Source organism: Cicer arietinum, chromosome 3 (assembly GCF_000331145.2).
Source record: "Cicer arietinum cultivar CDC Frontier isolate Library 1 chromosome 3, Cicar.CDCFrontier_v2.0, whole genome shotgun sequence".
Lineage (NCBI taxonomy): Eukaryota > Viridiplantae > Streptophyta > Magnoliopsida > Fabales > Fabaceae > Cicer > Cicer arietinum.
The window spans coordinates 53,542,299-53,560,158 of record NC_021162.2 but is presented as its reverse complement, the minus strand read 5'-3'; the positions used below and the strand labels follow the sequence as shown (position 1 = coordinate 53,560,158).

At 30.3% G+C, this 17,860-nt stretch overlaps 1 long non-coding RNA gene across 1 annotated transcript; it reads left to right on the top strand.

Moving 5' to 3' along the window:
* Nucleotides 1-7,997: 7,997 nt before the first annotated feature.
* Nucleotides 7,998-9,110, top strand: LOC105852967 (uncharacterized). Its single transcript, XR_001144817.3, has 3 exons — nt 7,998-8,238; nt 8,325-8,432; nt 8,908-9,110. It is a non-coding gene; the product is annotated as an uncharacterized lncRNA (long non-coding RNA).
* The last annotated feature ends 8,750 nt before the right edge of the window (nt 9,111-17,860 follow it).

The window sequence follows — 17,860 nt, the reverse complement described above, 5'->3', positions numbered from 1 at the left end:
TGCAACGAAACAACTTCACTAGAAGCAGAGGACAATGCCCTATACTCAGCTACACCAGAAGATTTAGAGACTTTAGGTTGTTTTTTGCCTTCCAAGAAACTAAAGAGTCACCAAGGAAGAGACAAAAATCATTAGTGGATCTTTTAGTATCCACACAGTTGCCCCAATCAGCATCATCATAAGCTGAAAATGTAAGAGAATTAGTTGAATGAAACAAGAGACCTTGGCCTGGTGCAGATTTAAGGTATTGCAAAAGATGGTGAACAACAAGGAGATGAACAACAAAGCTAATATCAGGGTGTGGTATAGTCAAGTACATGAGTCTGCCAATGAGTCGTCAATAAAGTGATGGATCAGAAATAGGAGTATCTTCAGTGGCTGAAAGTTTAGCATTGGGATCCATTAGGAGTGAGACAAGTTTGCAGCCCAAAAAACTAGTATTCTCAAGCAGATCGAGAGTATATTTATGCTGAGAAAGTGATATGCCATTGATTGACTTAGCAATTTCCAAGCCTACGAAATACTTCAAGTTCCCAAGAACTTTTATTTTGAACAATAACTGAATGAGAGCTTAAGTCTCAACAATTTTAGTGGAATTTGGGCCTGCCAACACAATATCCTCTACATAAACAAGTAGAATGATCTGAGAGGGACCTGAACGATAAGTAATAAGGAATAATCGTTTCTAGACTGAACAAAACCATGAGCAAGCAAGGTGGTGGAGAACTTGCAAAACCATTGTCGCGATGCCTGTCTAAGGCCATACAGGGATTTGTTTAGCTTGCAAACCAAACCTTTTTTAGTAGGATGGTAACCCAAAGAAGGAGTCATATAAACCTCTTCAAAAATTTCACCATTAAGGAACACGTTATTCACATCTAATTGCAACAAATGTCATTTCTTTGTTGCTGCCACTGTGAGCAAAATACGAACAGAAGTGAGCTTGGCAACAGGGGAAAAAGCATTTGTGAAGTCAATAGCATGTTGTTGAGTATAACCCTTGGCTACCAAACGAGCTTTGTGACGATCCACACTGCCATCAGGTTTGAATTTCACTTTATGTACCCATTTGTTGCCAATACAATGTTTACTTGGTGGGAGGGAAACAAGACACCAAGTATTGTTGGCCTCCAAGGCTTTGGTTTCTTCACTCATAGCTTGTCTCCATTCAGGGCTAGACACTACCTGATGGAAAAATTGAGGTTCAGAAATAGCTAATATTGCACATTTGAAGGATTTGTAAGATGGGTGTAAGACCCATAATTTTAAAGTATACTTTTTGTATTTTTGTGTATTTTGGATTTTGGCTCGGAGGCTTTTTAGCCAAAGTTAATAATATTTTGGAGTTCATATGATCAAAAAGATATTTTGATGCCGTTTAGAATTACTCGTCGATAAATAAATTAAATTAACTGCGGTGAATCCTTTATGGAGATTTTTATGCGTTATGGGTGAAAGGGTAAATTAACAAATATCTAGATATTTTGAGATATTTGTTAATTATAATTTATATATATAGTTGTTTGGAGGGAAAAAGAAAAGAAATAGAAAGAAAGGAAATTAGAAGGAAGGAAAAGGAAAAGAAAAGGATATAAAAAGGAAAGAAGGAAAAAGGAAGAAAGGAAAAACAAAGGAAAGAAAGAGAAAGGAAAGAAAAACCAGATTTTCCATCTTCCTCTCCCTGTCTCGCGCACTCAAATTCCTCCCTCCTCCATTTTCGTTTTTCTTTGCTTCCTTTCTTCAAGATTAGAAACCCAAGGTTTATTGAGTGTGAAAGAGAAGATTACTTGACTTCATTCTTTTTGTTTGATTCGAAAACGAAGAAAAACAGTGTTAGGGATTTCAAAACCGTCAAACACAAACCTCTCCGTTTCATCTAGATCTAAGCTTCGTTTCGCGAAGAGATAGAAGGGGAAAGTTGCTCACCACCACACTACGGTGCTAGTGGACTAACTTGGAAGCGACGTCGCGAGCGGAGATTTTATCGGAATTACTCGCGGTACCGTGTTCGCACGTTAAAGCTAACGTTAAGGTAAGGGCTCCTTCCAAACTTTTAGTTTGCATTTAGGGACTTATCTGTGGTTGTGTGGAAAAGAATTTTGTTAGGGTTGGAGTATTGATTTGGGGGAAAATGAATCTAAGGCTTTATGGGTAAAATCTTAGAGTTAGGTTTTGGTTATATTTGATGAATGTTTCGTGGAAAATGAATTTAAACTCCTTATGTATGATTTTGAGTAAATGAAACTTGTTGGGTTTGAGTGGTGGATTGTGTTGATTTGTGTTCGTCGTATTTGACGTGTTCTTAATTGATATTGATGAAATTTGTCGTGTGTATGGTTGGATTTTGTGGAGAAATGAATTGATGTGTTTTGGTGTGAGTTGTGGATTCGATCTGATAATAGGTTTGAGTTTGTTTTGTGTGGAATTTGAAAACCATTAGAGTTAAACGAGTATTAAGAATGGGGAATCTTTTAATATCTCGGTTTACTTAATGTTGTTTTGGAAAATCGTTTAAGTTAAAAGAGTATTAAGAATGGGGAATCTCTTAATATTTCTATTTGCTTAATGTTTGTGTGAAAATCGTTTAAGTTAAATGAGTATTAAAAATGGGGAATCTTTTAATATCTGCATTTGCTTAACGATTGTTGTGGGTGGAGTCAGTGTATGCTTTGTTTTGAAAATCGTTTAAGTCAAAAGAGTATTAAGAATGGGGAATCTCTTAATGTCTTGTTTACTTAATATTCGTTTTGGAAATCGTTTAAGTTAAAAGAGTATTAAGAATGGGGAATCTCTTAATATTTCTGTTTACTTAAAGTTTGTTTTGAAAATTGTTTAAGTTAAAAGAGTATTAAGAATGGGGAATCTCTTAATATTTCTGTTTACTTAAAGTTTGTTTTGAAAATCGCTTAAGTCAAAAGAGTATTAAGAATGGGGAATCTCTTAATATCTTGTTTACTTAATATTCGTTTCGGAAATCGTTTAAGTTAAAAGAGTATTAAGAATGGGGAATCTCTTAATATCTTGTTTACTTAATATTCGTTTCGGAAATCGTTTAAGTTAAAAGAGTATTAAGAATGGGGAATCTCTTAATATCTTGTTTACTTAATATTCGTTTCGGAAATCGTTTAAGTTAAAAGAGTATTAAGAATGGGGAATCTCTTAATATCTTGTTTACTTAATATTCGTTTCGGAAATCGTTTAAGTTAAAAGAGTATTAAGAATGGGGAATCTCTTAATATCTTGTTTACTTAATATTCGTTTCGGAAATCGTTTAAGTTAAAAGAGTATTAAGAATGGGGAATCTCTTAATATCTTGTTTACTTAATATTCGTTTCGGAAATCGTTTAAGTTAAAAGAGTATTAAGAATGGGGAATCTCTTAATATCTTGTTTACTTAAATCCTTATTTTGAGTTAGATAATCGATTGCTCAATTGATTTATCAATGTTTTGGTCAGTGATGTATTACTTGATGGATTGAGAACTTTATTTTGATTTCATCTTTAATTGGCAAGCATTACATGAACTTTTAGCATATGAGAAATCCTTTTAAGGTGCATGCTTAGTTGAAAGGTTATTTTGTGCATTTAAAACTTAAATGTTATGTGTTATCTGTTAATTTCGGTTGGTGACCCTTTACAACTATTGTGGAAATCTGGGCTTTGCCCTCAGATGAGAGCCAGGACGATCCTGCCGGTTCGTACCCTACGGATGGGAATGCTTGACTGGAGCTATGTAGGAGGATCTCATGGGGCGCATGGAGATCACTCAGGGTGTATAGTTTTTTGGTAGGATGATCAGATTAGGTTGATGTATAGGGACTAGACGTCCTTCTTTTTGGGTTGCAGTATTGTAATTCGGAAAACTGTACCTATACTAATATTGTTTGTTTGACATGTTATTTATGATGGGGTCTATGTACCACCTTTTGGAAGTGTAAATACTTTGGATTCGTATTTTGAGAAACTTTTCCGCTGCTTGTAAATTATAATGACTCAATTATTTATCCAAAGGTATTTCCTTATTTGTTTTTCTCTGTTTTATTTTAATCTCTTTTGAAAAAAAAAAATACACATTCGCTTTGAAAATCGGGGTGTTACAATGGGTTTGGATGAGTATAAGAACAAAACTGTTGAATGGAATATAAGGGTGACTGAGATGTCGTCACATAGTCATTTAAGTAAGTGGGTAAACAAGTATTTCTGGTGGATCTACGCAGTGTAGAAATATAATGGGAAATATTATCTGAGTTATCTGGAAGATTTAGATTGTCTAGTGGGCGTTGAATATTAGGCTTGGACAGGGGATCATAAAATGGTGTGTTGTGTTTAGGAATGGGAGTGGCAATCACCAAATCATGAAATGGATCTTCTGAGATAGATGTATTAGGTAAGTAATGAAATGGGAAAGTGGTCTCATGAAAAATGACATCTCTTGAGATAAAAAAACTCATGAGTTTGAATGCTGAATAATCTATAACCTTTATAGCCATGAGGCTAAACAACAAAGACAGTGGGAATAGCTCTTGCAATGAACTTGTTGCGACAGGATGGAAATGTGGCTGCATAGGCCAGACAGCCAAAAAACCGTAAATATTTGTAATCCGGACCCCTACCATATAAAACCCGATAAGGAGATCTGTCCTTGAGAATTGGAGAGGGCAATCTGTTGATCAAGAAGGCTGCAGTATCAACACATTCTCTTCTAAAAAGTAATTCGCACCTTGGACTAAAAAAATCAATGCACGAGCAACATTCAACAAATGTTGGTGTTTGCATTTTATGACATAATTCTGTTATGGCCTTTCAACACAGAAAAACTGATGCAAGGCGCCTTGGTTTTGTAGAAATAGGGTGAGGGATAATTCCTTGGCATTGTCAAATCGAAGACATTTGATAGTGACACCAAACTGAGTCTTGACCATTGCAAAAAATTTAATTATTGCAGCTATTGCCTCAGATTTCTTATTAAGCATAAAAATCCAGGTGTATCTAGAACAATCATTCACCAAAGTGAGAAAGTATATTTTGCCATCATAGCTAGGGTGGCCATAAGGACCCCAAATATCACAATGCAACAAAGGAAAAGGAGCAACTGAGATGTGATTATAAGAAGGAAAAGACAATCGTCGAAATTATGCAAGAGGGCATATTTGACACATAGAAGAAGTAAATTGATTTGTCATGGTAAAAGGTATTTTATTGCTTAAAGATCTAAGGATCTTATCAGAAATGTGACCAAATTAATAGTGCCAAAGTTGAGCATGATAAATTGATTTGGCTCTGATACCATATTGAATTTCATGAATTGATTGAACTAAGAATTAAATTTTACAATGAGCTGAATTCTGCTTTATATAACATACAAGATTTTGTACAAATTTACAAAGCAATGATATAAAATCTAATAAAAAATGCAAAACGCAAAAAACAAAATCCAACATTCTCAGTGTGTTTTCAGCTCTATTAAACCACTCTGCAAAGGATAGACAACAAATGTAGAACATTATTAATTTAAATTCATAATTTTCAAGAAAATTTTCACATAAAAAGGCAAGAATTAGTCAAATAATTAGTTGAACTTCCACAAGGCAAATATAGATACACATGCATAAACAATTGTATAGTCGAGATGCTTTCAATATTGCAGCACAGCGATGCACAAAACATCAATTACCAATAAAAAATAAACCTACAAATTAAGTGATGAAAACAAATTAAAAGCACCCTAATTGTATAGTCGAGATCCATTTGCTTAAAAATAACTTTTCCTTTCTTTATGCACTCTTTTTCATTTATGAATACTTTTTCTCCTAAATGTTTCAATCAATCATTGGTATGTATAGTTCATAGTTCATTGATCTTCTTCAACACATACTCAAAATTATGTCTTAACAACTGAAAAATGATATTGTGTGCATTCCTATGTAGAGGTCTTCACTGCCCCTCCTTTTTGTGCGACCATTATCGTTAGTGATTACAACAAATAACTTTTCTTATTAGATATTTGGTTTCTTATTTGTTTATTTGATGTCTTTTATTATTAATGATTTGACTCAATTGAGGAAATCACTGATAGGTTACACAAACTCACATTTTCCATTGATGCTTGGGAGGAGAATTGAGAAGCCATGAATGATGTAATGTTGTGTAAATAAAAAACTTTATATCTAAATAGTACTCTCCACCAAAGTTTAAGAAGTAATTGAAAGAATGATTCTTGAGATAATATAAAATTTGATGTAATTTTTTACCAACTAATCTGATTATACAAAGTTAGAAATGAAGAAGTATTCAAAGTTGATTGAAGTGAGAAGATAATAAAATTATTTTTATGCGAAGCTTTAATGGAAAAATTATTTTCATGAAGAACTTTTGTGTGTGAGTTCTCAACATATGTATATGATGATGTAAAAGTTAAATTGCAAAATAAAATGTGTGAGATAAATCGTAGAAACATATGAAACTATCACACAAGAATATTAATGATGTGACACAAAAGTGTGCGATGTGTCATTCAATAAAAATTGAGAATTTATTTTAATATATTATAATAGATAAATTTGTGCATTGACTTTTAGCCTATGATGCTTTTTAATTTATGCATAAATACATGTTGCTTTCATTGGTACATTATCTCTACAATGATTTAGCCATTGTTAATACTATAATGGCTCTTTTGTAATCCCTACACATATGAACGGATAAGAAATGAAAGGTTGGTAACACTAAGTGACTTTTGATTACCACAAAGTTTTATGTGCCTTTCTTACTATGATTATTTAAAATGAGTTAAAGTGATAAGATGAAGAGATATGATATATATATATATGAGAGAGAGAGAGAGAGAGAGAGAGAGAGAGAGAGAGAGAGAGAGAGAGAGAGAGAGAGAGAGAGAGAGAGAGAGAGAGAGAGAGAGAGAGAGAGAGAGAGAGAGAGAGAGAGAGAGAGAGAGAGAGAGAGAGAGAGAGAGAGAGAGAGAGAGAGAGAGAGAGAGAGAGAGAGAGAGAGAGAGAGAGAGAGAGAGAGAGAGAGAGAGAGAGAGAGAGAGAGAGAGAGAGAGAGAGAGAGAGAGAGAGAGAGAGAGAGAGTGAGAGAGAGAGAGAGAGAGATGAAACAATAAAAAGAGAGATGCTAGACAACAGAAAGATGGAAAAAGTGACAAAGAGATAGATGAGATAGACATGAGAAAATGGCAAAGAGATATTTTGGTATTCTTGATTCCTTGTATCTTGGACAAAAAATTCTACCGTCGTTTTTGGAGGGACCATAATTTCTGCTTTTGAAATTCTTGATTTCAGTCTCCTGATTAATTTCTAAAGAAAATAGTGTACAACAAAAATAATTAAAGTAACGTAAGTAAATTTGCAGAGCAGATAAAGTGCAAGTAAAATAGGTTTATTTAAATTAATGTAAGTTTATTATGATTTGTACAATTGGTATTTATAGAGTATAAATAAGATCTTAAAGTGTAGTTCCTACAACCCATTACTTTGACCGATTATAATTAAGTTCTAATTTTAAATTAATCGACTAATTCAAGTACGTTTTCTTCGAACTTGTGACGATCTATGAATATGCGTTTCCATTATTTGCATTCCCTTAATTCTATTGAAGCATTTTTTTTCTTTCTCTCACTAATGCTGGGTTTATTTGAAAATAAGCCTGGTGCACTAAGGTTGTAGTTCAAATTAACTTGGTTAATTTAAATATAATATCTAACTGCCCTATAAAGTCGATTGATTTGCAATAAAATGGAAAAGTGTCCTCAATAGCGGTCGAAAAAGATTTTATTATATCGAATTCAAATAATCTATATTATAATCAAATTTAACTTGGTTTTAGATCGTATTTGGGTTAAGAGACATTTAATAAAAACTTTAATATAGAAATCTATTTTTTAGTTTAATATATAATCTAATAGCTATTTAATTGAAGTATATTGTTGGTTTTGAACCTCATTCTAATATGAAAGGATAGCAAAGAAATAAAAAATAAAAGATATACTATAAGGTCAAGTAATCAATTACATGAGTTAAAGTGACAAATTTGATCATTCGTTGTACTAAAAACTATTCAACTGAAATAAGCATAGCATGAGGTTTTTCACAATATAAAGTGATCAAACACTTTTTTATTTGTTGCATGCAAAGGTAGAGTAAAAAATGGCTAAAAAGCGCGAGGTTTTTTATATTATGATCCTTTTTGTGTTCCTATTTCTTGCTCTAGTCGATGGTGGTGGTAAGTCCATTCTTATATTTTCATATTCTACAAAACTCTTAATCTTTTTTCAATAATATTTTTTATTCTTATTTTATATATTACAGCTGTACCATGTAAGTCAGACGAAGATTGTCTAAATTTCGAGTGTCCCCTTTACGGTCGTGGAATTTGTGTCGAGGGTAATTGTAGGTGCTTGTGGGGTTGAATTAAAGGTAAAAAAAAATTGATATGTTATGTGACAACCTTTAATTATTTTTATTTGTTTATCATCATTAGTGTTGTTTCTCTTATATTTGATTTCTTTATTATGTTTAAGGCTTCAACATTCAAATTTTTAATAAATTTACAAGCACATTAAATTTTATTTTGAAAGTGTTGTTAGCTTTGTTCGCTTGTGAGTTATATATGTGTGTGTGTTTAAGGATATATATATATATATATTGTTAGTGAGAGGGCACATTATGAATATATACAATCTAGAGTGGAGTTCCACTTTACATATGGCAAAGAGCATAACATCTCAATTCATATGATTTTCAAGTAGTGCATGTTTTAGCATTGAAAGTTTATCCATATATATATAATTCACGAACATGTGTTAATCTATGTATGACTTTATTCATTTTACATGATGAAAGATAAACTCGCATCTTCCTTATGTCTCCTCTATAATATATTTGTATGTAGGTTAAATTCAACATGATCATGACAAGCAAGCAATAGAGCTTTTCTTGTGGAACTGATGTACTAAAGGCTTGTACTTCACTTTATTTTAAGTGTTTTTTTTTACTATCGTTGATTTTGTGGTATGGATAGAAATCTTTGTACTTCAATAGTATCTTTTGAATAAGTTACTCTATTTAATAATTATTTGTATTGTTTAAGATTTAGTATTTACACTTGTTTTAGTTTTAAGTTTTCAAAGTTATGAGTTATAAAATTATTGTTATTATTTATAAAAAAATATTATGTTTTTGAAATGTGCAAACTTATAGTGTGTTTACGTTTTAATTTTAATTACTATCTCCATTCCTAATTATAAATTTTCATTTTCTTTTTTACAAATATTAAGAATACTATCTCCATCCTTATTTATAAGTTTTCATTTTCTTTTCTACGAATATTAAGAAAAGTAGGCATTGAATATAAGGTGTCAATTTTGTATGTTGATGTTTCTAAAATTCCTTTTATACATGAATATTTTTAATTTGACTTTTCATTTTCCAACATTAATTAGTAGTATTAATAAGCGATGTGTTTGAAAAAAAAAATACACCTATTTATTAGAAACTTTATATTTATAAAAATAAAATAAATACACCTATTACTTAGTATGTTGACAAATGCAAAATGCGTAAATTTCAAACATTTATATTTCACCTAAAATTTGTAACATTTTTTCTTGGTTACACACTGATGTTGTCTTTAAAAAATTATGGTTATGTTACCAAGACCAATTAATTTTACTCATCTAAACCCTGTATTAACTATATCAAACTTAAATTTTAAAACAAAATGAATGGAATGTATGTGATTGATTTTCATTTGATTTGAATAACTTACCAACACCAATTTACTAGAAACAACCTAGAATTTTCCTTTATTATTTAAAACAGGATCTTGAGTTAACAATATCCAAAGTAATCCACTACATATGTGGAATGGAAAGAACAAAATTCAACATTCTCAATGTGTCTTCAGCTCTAAAAAACCACTAAGCATTATTAATTTGCATTCGTATCCTGAACCTACAAATAAAATTAAAGCAAAGGATTGCAAACAAAGTTAGAACGTTATTAATTTAAATTCATAATTTTCAAGATAATTTTCACATAAATGGCAAGAATTAGCCAATTAATTAGCTGAAATTTCACAAGGAAAATATAAATACACAAGCATGAACAGTTGTATAGTCGAGATGCTTTCAATATTGCAGCACAGAGATGCACAAAACTTCAATTACCAAGCAAAAATAAACCAACAAATTAAGTGATGAAAACAAATTAAAAGCACCTCAATAGTATAGTCGACATCCACTAGCTTAAACATAAATTTTCCCCTCCTTATGCACTCTTTTTCATTTTTGAATACCTTTTCTCCTATATTTTTCAATCAATCTTCGGTATGTATAGTTCATAGTTGATTGATGTTCTTCAACACTTATTCGAAATTATGTCGTAACAAATGAAAAATGATATTATGCGCATTCCTCTCTAGAGGTCTTCACTGCCCCTCCTTTTAGTGCGACAATTATCGTTAGTGATTAAGAAGGAATTGAAAGAATAGTTCTTGAGATAATATAAGATATGATGTATGTTTTTACAAACTAATCTGAATATAAAAAGTTAGAAATGAAGAAGTATTAAAAGTTGATTGAAGTGAGAAGATAGTAAAATTATTTTTATGAGAAGCTTTAATAGTAAAATTATTTTCATTGGGTTCTCAACATATGTATATAATGATTTAAAAGATAAATTAAGAAATAAAATTTGTGAGGTAAATTGTAGAAGCAAATGAAAATGCCACTTAGGAATATAAGTGATGTGAAACATAATTGTGTGATGTGTCATTCAATAAAATTGAGAATTTGTTTTAATATATTATATTAGATAGAATTGTGCATTGACTTTTATCCTATGATGCTTTTTAATTTATGCATAATACATGTCTTTTTATTGGTACATTATTTCTACATCGATTTAGCCATTGTTGAATACTATAATTGCTCTTTTTTAATCCCTACACATTTGAACGGATAAAAAATGGAAGGTTGGTAACACTAAGTTACTTTTGATTACTGCAAAGTTTTATGTGCCTTCCTTACTATGATGAGTTAAAATGAGTTGAAGAAACAAAGATGATGCACGATTTTCCTAAGAGACATTTAATAAGAAAGTTTCGGTAATTTAGCTAATCGTTGTTTATTGTGATTACTTAATCTAAAAGGAGGGAAAGATTGAAGGTTGAAATATAGAGAGGGATATATAAAGATAAGAGAGAGACATGTCTGTAGAAGGAGCTAAGATGCATCAATATGATATAGAGGGATAGATACTTGAGGCAGAGATGTGAGGGAGAGACACATAGAAAGAGAGAGATAGATTAGACAACAAAAAGAAGGAAAGAGAGAGTGAGAAAATAGTGACAAAGAGAGAGAGAGAGAAATGCAATAGTAGAAAATAGTAATAATATTTTAGTAGAAAATTTAAAAAGATATATTGGTATTGTTTATTGCTTGTATCTTGGAAAAAAACAATATAGGGTACAATAAAAATTTGGCTGTTTAGTTCTATTGTCTTTTAGCAAATCAAATGCACAATGGGATTACATCAATAAAAAAATGATTGAGTGGTTGTGAATTCCTTAATTGTTCCAATGACTGTTAATTTTGACAATTTATGTAGATAACTATTTAAGAATAATGAAAATAATGTAAGTAAATTTGAAGTGCAGATAAACTGTAAGTAAAATAGGTTTATTTGGATTGATGTAAATTTATTATGATTTATACAATTGATATTTATAGAGTATAAATAAGATTTTAAAGTGTAGTTCCTATAATCCATTACTTTGACCGTAAGTAAAATAGGTTTATTTGGATTGATGTAAGTGTATTATGATTTGTACAATTGGTATTTATAAAGTATAAATAAGATTTTAAAGTGTAGTTCATAGAATCCATTACTTTGATTGATTATAATTAAGTTCTAATTTCAAATTAATCGACTAATTTAAGCACGTTTTCATTGAACTTGTGACTATCTATGAATATGTCTTTCCATTATTTGCATTCCCTTATTTCTATGTTGAAGCAATTTTCTTCTTTCTCTCACTAATGTTGGGCTCATATGAAAATAGGCTCGGTGCGCTAAGGTTGTAGTTCAAATTAACTTGGTCAATTTAAATATAATATCTAACAGTCTTATAAAGTCTATTCATTTGCAATAAAATAGATAAGTGTTCTCAATAGCGGTCGAAAAATATTTTACTATATCAAATTCAAATAATCTATATTAGAATAAATTTTAACTCGGTTGTAGATCGTATTTGGCTTAAGAGACATTTGTGACACCCTAAACTCCAAAGTAAGATGTAATAATTCATACAAGAATTTTTAAAATTTTTATTCGCTGCAAATAAAGAAAATTTGTTTTCAAGAAAATAAAACTTTTATAACTAATATAGGATATCACATTTCTCAAAATTCAAAAGGGACACTTTAAACTTTTTCCTCTTATAAAATAATGCAATCTCCATAAACTTGATTTAACTATAATTTCTTAATTCCAAATGTTTACTTGTACTTATAAGATTTTAATCCAAAAAGTTGTTTATAATTTAATAAATAAAAATACACTTATGACTCTCATTCCCGATATCAGCTATCAGAGCAGGGTTTCTCCCCAACCTGTACTATGGGTAATAACTGTGATTTCACAAATAAACCGTATCATTACAAAAATATTCTTGTAATGAGGTGAGTTTTGAAATCATGTTAATAGTTTAATATAAGTAAGGATAACACACGATTAATCATAAATAAACCGTATCGTTACAAAAATATTCTTCAAGAAAAATTATAACATTGTAAAGTCAAAACCACTCAAGAAAAATCAATACATTTCACTGTAACATCAAATCATCTAAGAAAAATTTATATGACACACGACACATATTGATCACAACAAAACAATCACAAGAAAATGCAACACTATCCATGAGCTTAGACACTACGTCATAATATGGTACTATTCTAACTCTGAAGTACTTGGTTAGGAGGTTTGATACTATGTCACCATCTCGGTGGACGGACAATTCAAATTGGTTATGTCCTCAGAGATCACCTAAACTTAACCCGAGACACATATACATGACAGTCGAGGTAAACGTGTGTTGCATGGTAGCTCCCGATATTTGGAGTGCTACCTCAAAGTCACCTAGGAATTCCCCACTTGAATACCATCCAAGGTCTAACAATTTTGCCTTAAGACTCAACAGCAGATCTCCACGATCAAGTTCATTCAGTTGTAGTTCCCCATAATCACTAGACTTGTCAGAACCTAACTATATGATTACAAAATAATCTTCACTTTACATTTTCTCAATATTTATTTTGTCTCCTTATTGGCCTATGATACTCCATTAAGATCGTCATCTCAAAAACAAATTGGAACCACCATTTTTTTCATCAACTATGAGGTTACTTCAATATTCTCATCACAAATTTATATTAATCACACATCATCATAATCACATAAACTCATCACAAATTGATAACATCATTATCATCAACCATACCTTATAACATACACTTATCACAAATTTATAGCATCACAATTATTAATCATACATCATCATCATCACATAAAATTATCACAATGCATTCATTTTTTTCATCATCACATCACATAAACACATCAAATAAAACATATACATAAAATTCATTCAACACTCAATATCACAATAATATCAAATATCACACATTTAACGAAATTAAATCAAATATCACAATAATATTAAATATCACATTAATCAATTAATCAATTCTCACATTATATTATACTCATGAATTTAAACACTCTCTCACCCCTTACCTTATTTTGATGCTTTCACACACGAATATGATTCCACGAGCAAAAGAGCTTTGTCCTTTGACTCTTTGTCCTTCAATCGATCTAACTCCCACAAATCAGAAAAACAATCAGTGGATAATATAGCCACTTTTCACACAATCGTTTTGACATTGGTTTCACTGAAACTGAACTTACGGTGAAGAACGGTGCAAAATAAGGAATTTTATAAATGGAGAAGTCGGATATTTTAGAGAGAAATTGGGATGGTAAAAAATAATGGAAAATTTGTTTAATTGACTAGCTAAATGAGTGAAACAATATACTGAAATTTGGATAAAAGCGGAGAAAGTTTTCTGGATAGTGATCGACGATCGGTGTCAATTTTTACTTCCTATCATGTGAAGTTGCAGTGCTCTCTATATTTCAATATTTTAATTGTAGCGTTTTTCCTAGGTTAGGTTATATTTGATATACCATCTAAGAAATTTAAAATAGATTTTAGATTTTATGAGAGGAAAGTGATTTATTGAGTTTACACTTTAAATTGTTATCTTGAGGATGTCATCGTACAACTAGTGTTAGTGAGAGTGCGCACTATGAATATACACAAACTAGAGGAGTGTTGCACTTTGCATATGACAGAGCATAACCTCTCAATCCATATTTTCCTAAGTTAATTTTGGCCCCACATGAATTTTGACATTGAAAATTTAACCATCTATATATGATTCATGAACGTGTGTTAATCTATGTATGACTTTATTAATTTTACATGATGAAAGATAAACTCAGATCATCTTTATGTCTCCTCTGTAATATATATATTTGTATATAGGTTATATTAAACACGATCATGACAAGCAATTAATGGAGCTTTTCTTGTGGAACTAAAGTAGTAGAGGCTTGTGCTTCACTTTATTTTAAGAGTTTTATTTTTATTTTTTTATTATCGTTGATTTTGTGGTATGGGTAGAGATCTTTGGACTTCAATAGTATCTTTTGAATGAGTTACTCTATTTAATAATTGTTTGAATTGTTTAAGATTTAGTGTTTTTACTTGTTTTATTTTTTAGTTTTCAAAGCTGAGTTATAAATTTTTTTTTATTATTTATAAAAAAAATATCCTGTTTTCGAAATGTGAAAATTTAGTGTTTGTTTATGTTTTAATTTTATTTACTATCTCCATTCTTAATTATAAATTTTTATTTTATTTTCTACAAATATTAAGAATACTATCTTCATCCTTATTTACAAGTTTTCATTTTCTTTTCTAGAAATATTAAGAAAAGTAGGTATTGCATATAAGGTGTCTTTTTTATTTTTTTTATTTTTTATGTTGATGTTTATAAAATACGTTTGATACATGAATATTTTAAATTTGACTTTTTCTTTTTCCAACATAAATTAGTAGTATTAATAAGAGATGTGTTTGAAAATAAAATAAAATAAAATAAATACACCTATTAACTAGAAACTTTACATTTAATAAAATAAAAATAAAGTAAATACACCTATTACTTAGTACATTGACAAATGCAAAGTGTGTAAATTATTTATATTTTTATTTCACCTAAAATTTGTAATATTGTCTTTAAAACATTATGGGTATGTTTTCAAGACCAATTAAAATGAGTCGTCTAAACTCTATTAACTATATCAAATTTAAATTTTAAAACAAAATGAATGGAATGTATGTGATTGATTTTCATTTCACTTGAATAACTTACCTACAATTTACTAGAATCAACCTTGAATTTTCCTTAATATTTCTTGTACTCATTTTTAATAAATTTTTTACTTATAAAAAAATTAATTGATGATAATTCAAAGAAATTGATTAATAGCATCTATAATATTAATATAAGAAGTACATTCTTATGAAAAACACTCAACATAAAATATTCATTGCAAAGTTTTCGTGAATTGAATTTGGCGATGCTGAGTTGATAATCTGTTGAGAAATTTTAATAGGATGCGAAAAAATATGGATAAAATACAAGAAAATGACTCATATAGGAAAATAGTTAAATTCAAATGTACTTTTTTCTAAAATTTTAAATTGAGCGATTTCATCTCATATCTTCTTTAGAGATTTTGACCTTCAATTTTATCCGGTTTTTATTTTTAACCCTTGATCTAATTTTGACTAAATTTAGCTAATGTTAATTTTGATTTACATGTCATTAATTATTATTCACCTAAGTTTTAAATTAATTATTTGAATTAATAAAAACATAAAACCCATAAAAATAATCTAATTAATTTACATCTTTTATAAACATACATTATAGAAACAATAGAAAATAAACTTCTCTTTTCTATCTCAAATTATATTGCATTAATCCATTTCCAAGTCCCTCGTTACAAAACCAGAAATAAATAAATAAAAACCTAAAAAAACAATACAACCCTTCCTCAATCCTCCATCACCAAAAACAAGCACATTGCATTTCCCCGTCACACTGTTTTGTTAGAACAGGTTGTATAACTGAGAAGAAGAGATAAGAAAATAACATGTTTAGAAAATGGAATTGAGCAGTAAGTGTCAAAACATAATCTAACCTTCTTAACTATTTCTAAATGTATTCTAACATCCCTAACTAACTACAAATCACTTTAATTACATTTAACATGCTCCCTAATTCAAAGTGATTCAATTAATGTTAATCCAAGATTGTTCTTCACCTTTTGATCATTGATACTGCATTGATCTAGCTTTATCTTGCCTTTCATCACTTGATCTCTTAGGAAATGAAACCTTGTTTATATGTGTTTGCTCCTTCCACAAACACTTGGATGTCTTGCTATTGATTTGATGTTTATCTTCAACTTTACTGCTTCATTAATTCTTAGACCCAATTCTGTCATTAATTCAGCCAACCATATAGCTTGGATGTCTATATGTTGTTTTACTCATTTATCTAGTCAATTAAACACAATTTTCTAGATTTTAAAAACCCAATTTCTCTCTAAAATACCCGACTTCTTCATTTGTAGAATTCATTATTTTGCACCGTTCTCCTTCACCGTAAGTCCGATTTGAGTGAAACCAATGCCAAAACGACCGTTTGAAAAGTGGCTATATTATCCACTGATTGGGTTTATGATTTATGGTAATTTTCCTTGATCTAATATCGAATTTAGTTTTTATAGTATCTTCTCGTAATTTATTTTGATGTTTACCCATAAATTGTCGAGTTAGATCGATTGAAGGACAAAGAGTCAAATAACAAAGACTATTTGCTCGTGGAATCATATTTGTGTGTGAAAGCGTCAAAATAAGGTAACGGATTAGAGAGCGTTTGACTTTATCAGTATAATATATTGTTATATGAACGAAAAAACTATATTTCCAAACGATTCATTTGGGGCTCGCTACGTACGTCAGTAGCTCTTTGAGTGATAAATTAATAAATGTGAAAATATGAGAATTGAAAAATTAAAATATGGAATAGAAATATTTATAAGGTGTTGATTAATTTAACTTCATTAAATGTGTGATATTTGATATTATTGTGATATTTGATTTAATTTTGTTAAATGTGTGATATTTGATAATATTGTGATATTGAATGTGTAACACCCCGTTTTTCAAAGCGAGGGTATATTTTTTTTTTTTCAAAAGAATTTAAAATAAAGCAGAGAAAGAAATAAAGAAATGCCTTTGGATAAATAATTGAGTCATTATAATTTACAAGCAGCGGAAAAGTTACTCCAATTATAAATCCAAACCATTTACCCAACAACAAATGGTCCGACGATCATATTCCCACCGTCCTTATACCAACACAAGGGCGTTTGACACTTGCGCCCATATAAAGTCTCATCTGGAACCATTCCAATACTTGCGTGGAAACTACTGTTGTAGGTGAACTCAATCATAGCTTCGTTCCCAATGCTTCGTGCAATGCTCCCAAAAATGTGATGTGAACTTCGGATCACGGTCTGATACAATACTCGATGGTACTCCCTGTAATCTCTAAAGGTCGCAACACCCCAGCAGGTCGCTGATGTTCCACCTTGTGCGGAACATCCAACTAGTACCAAATCTAAACACTAAGTATGAC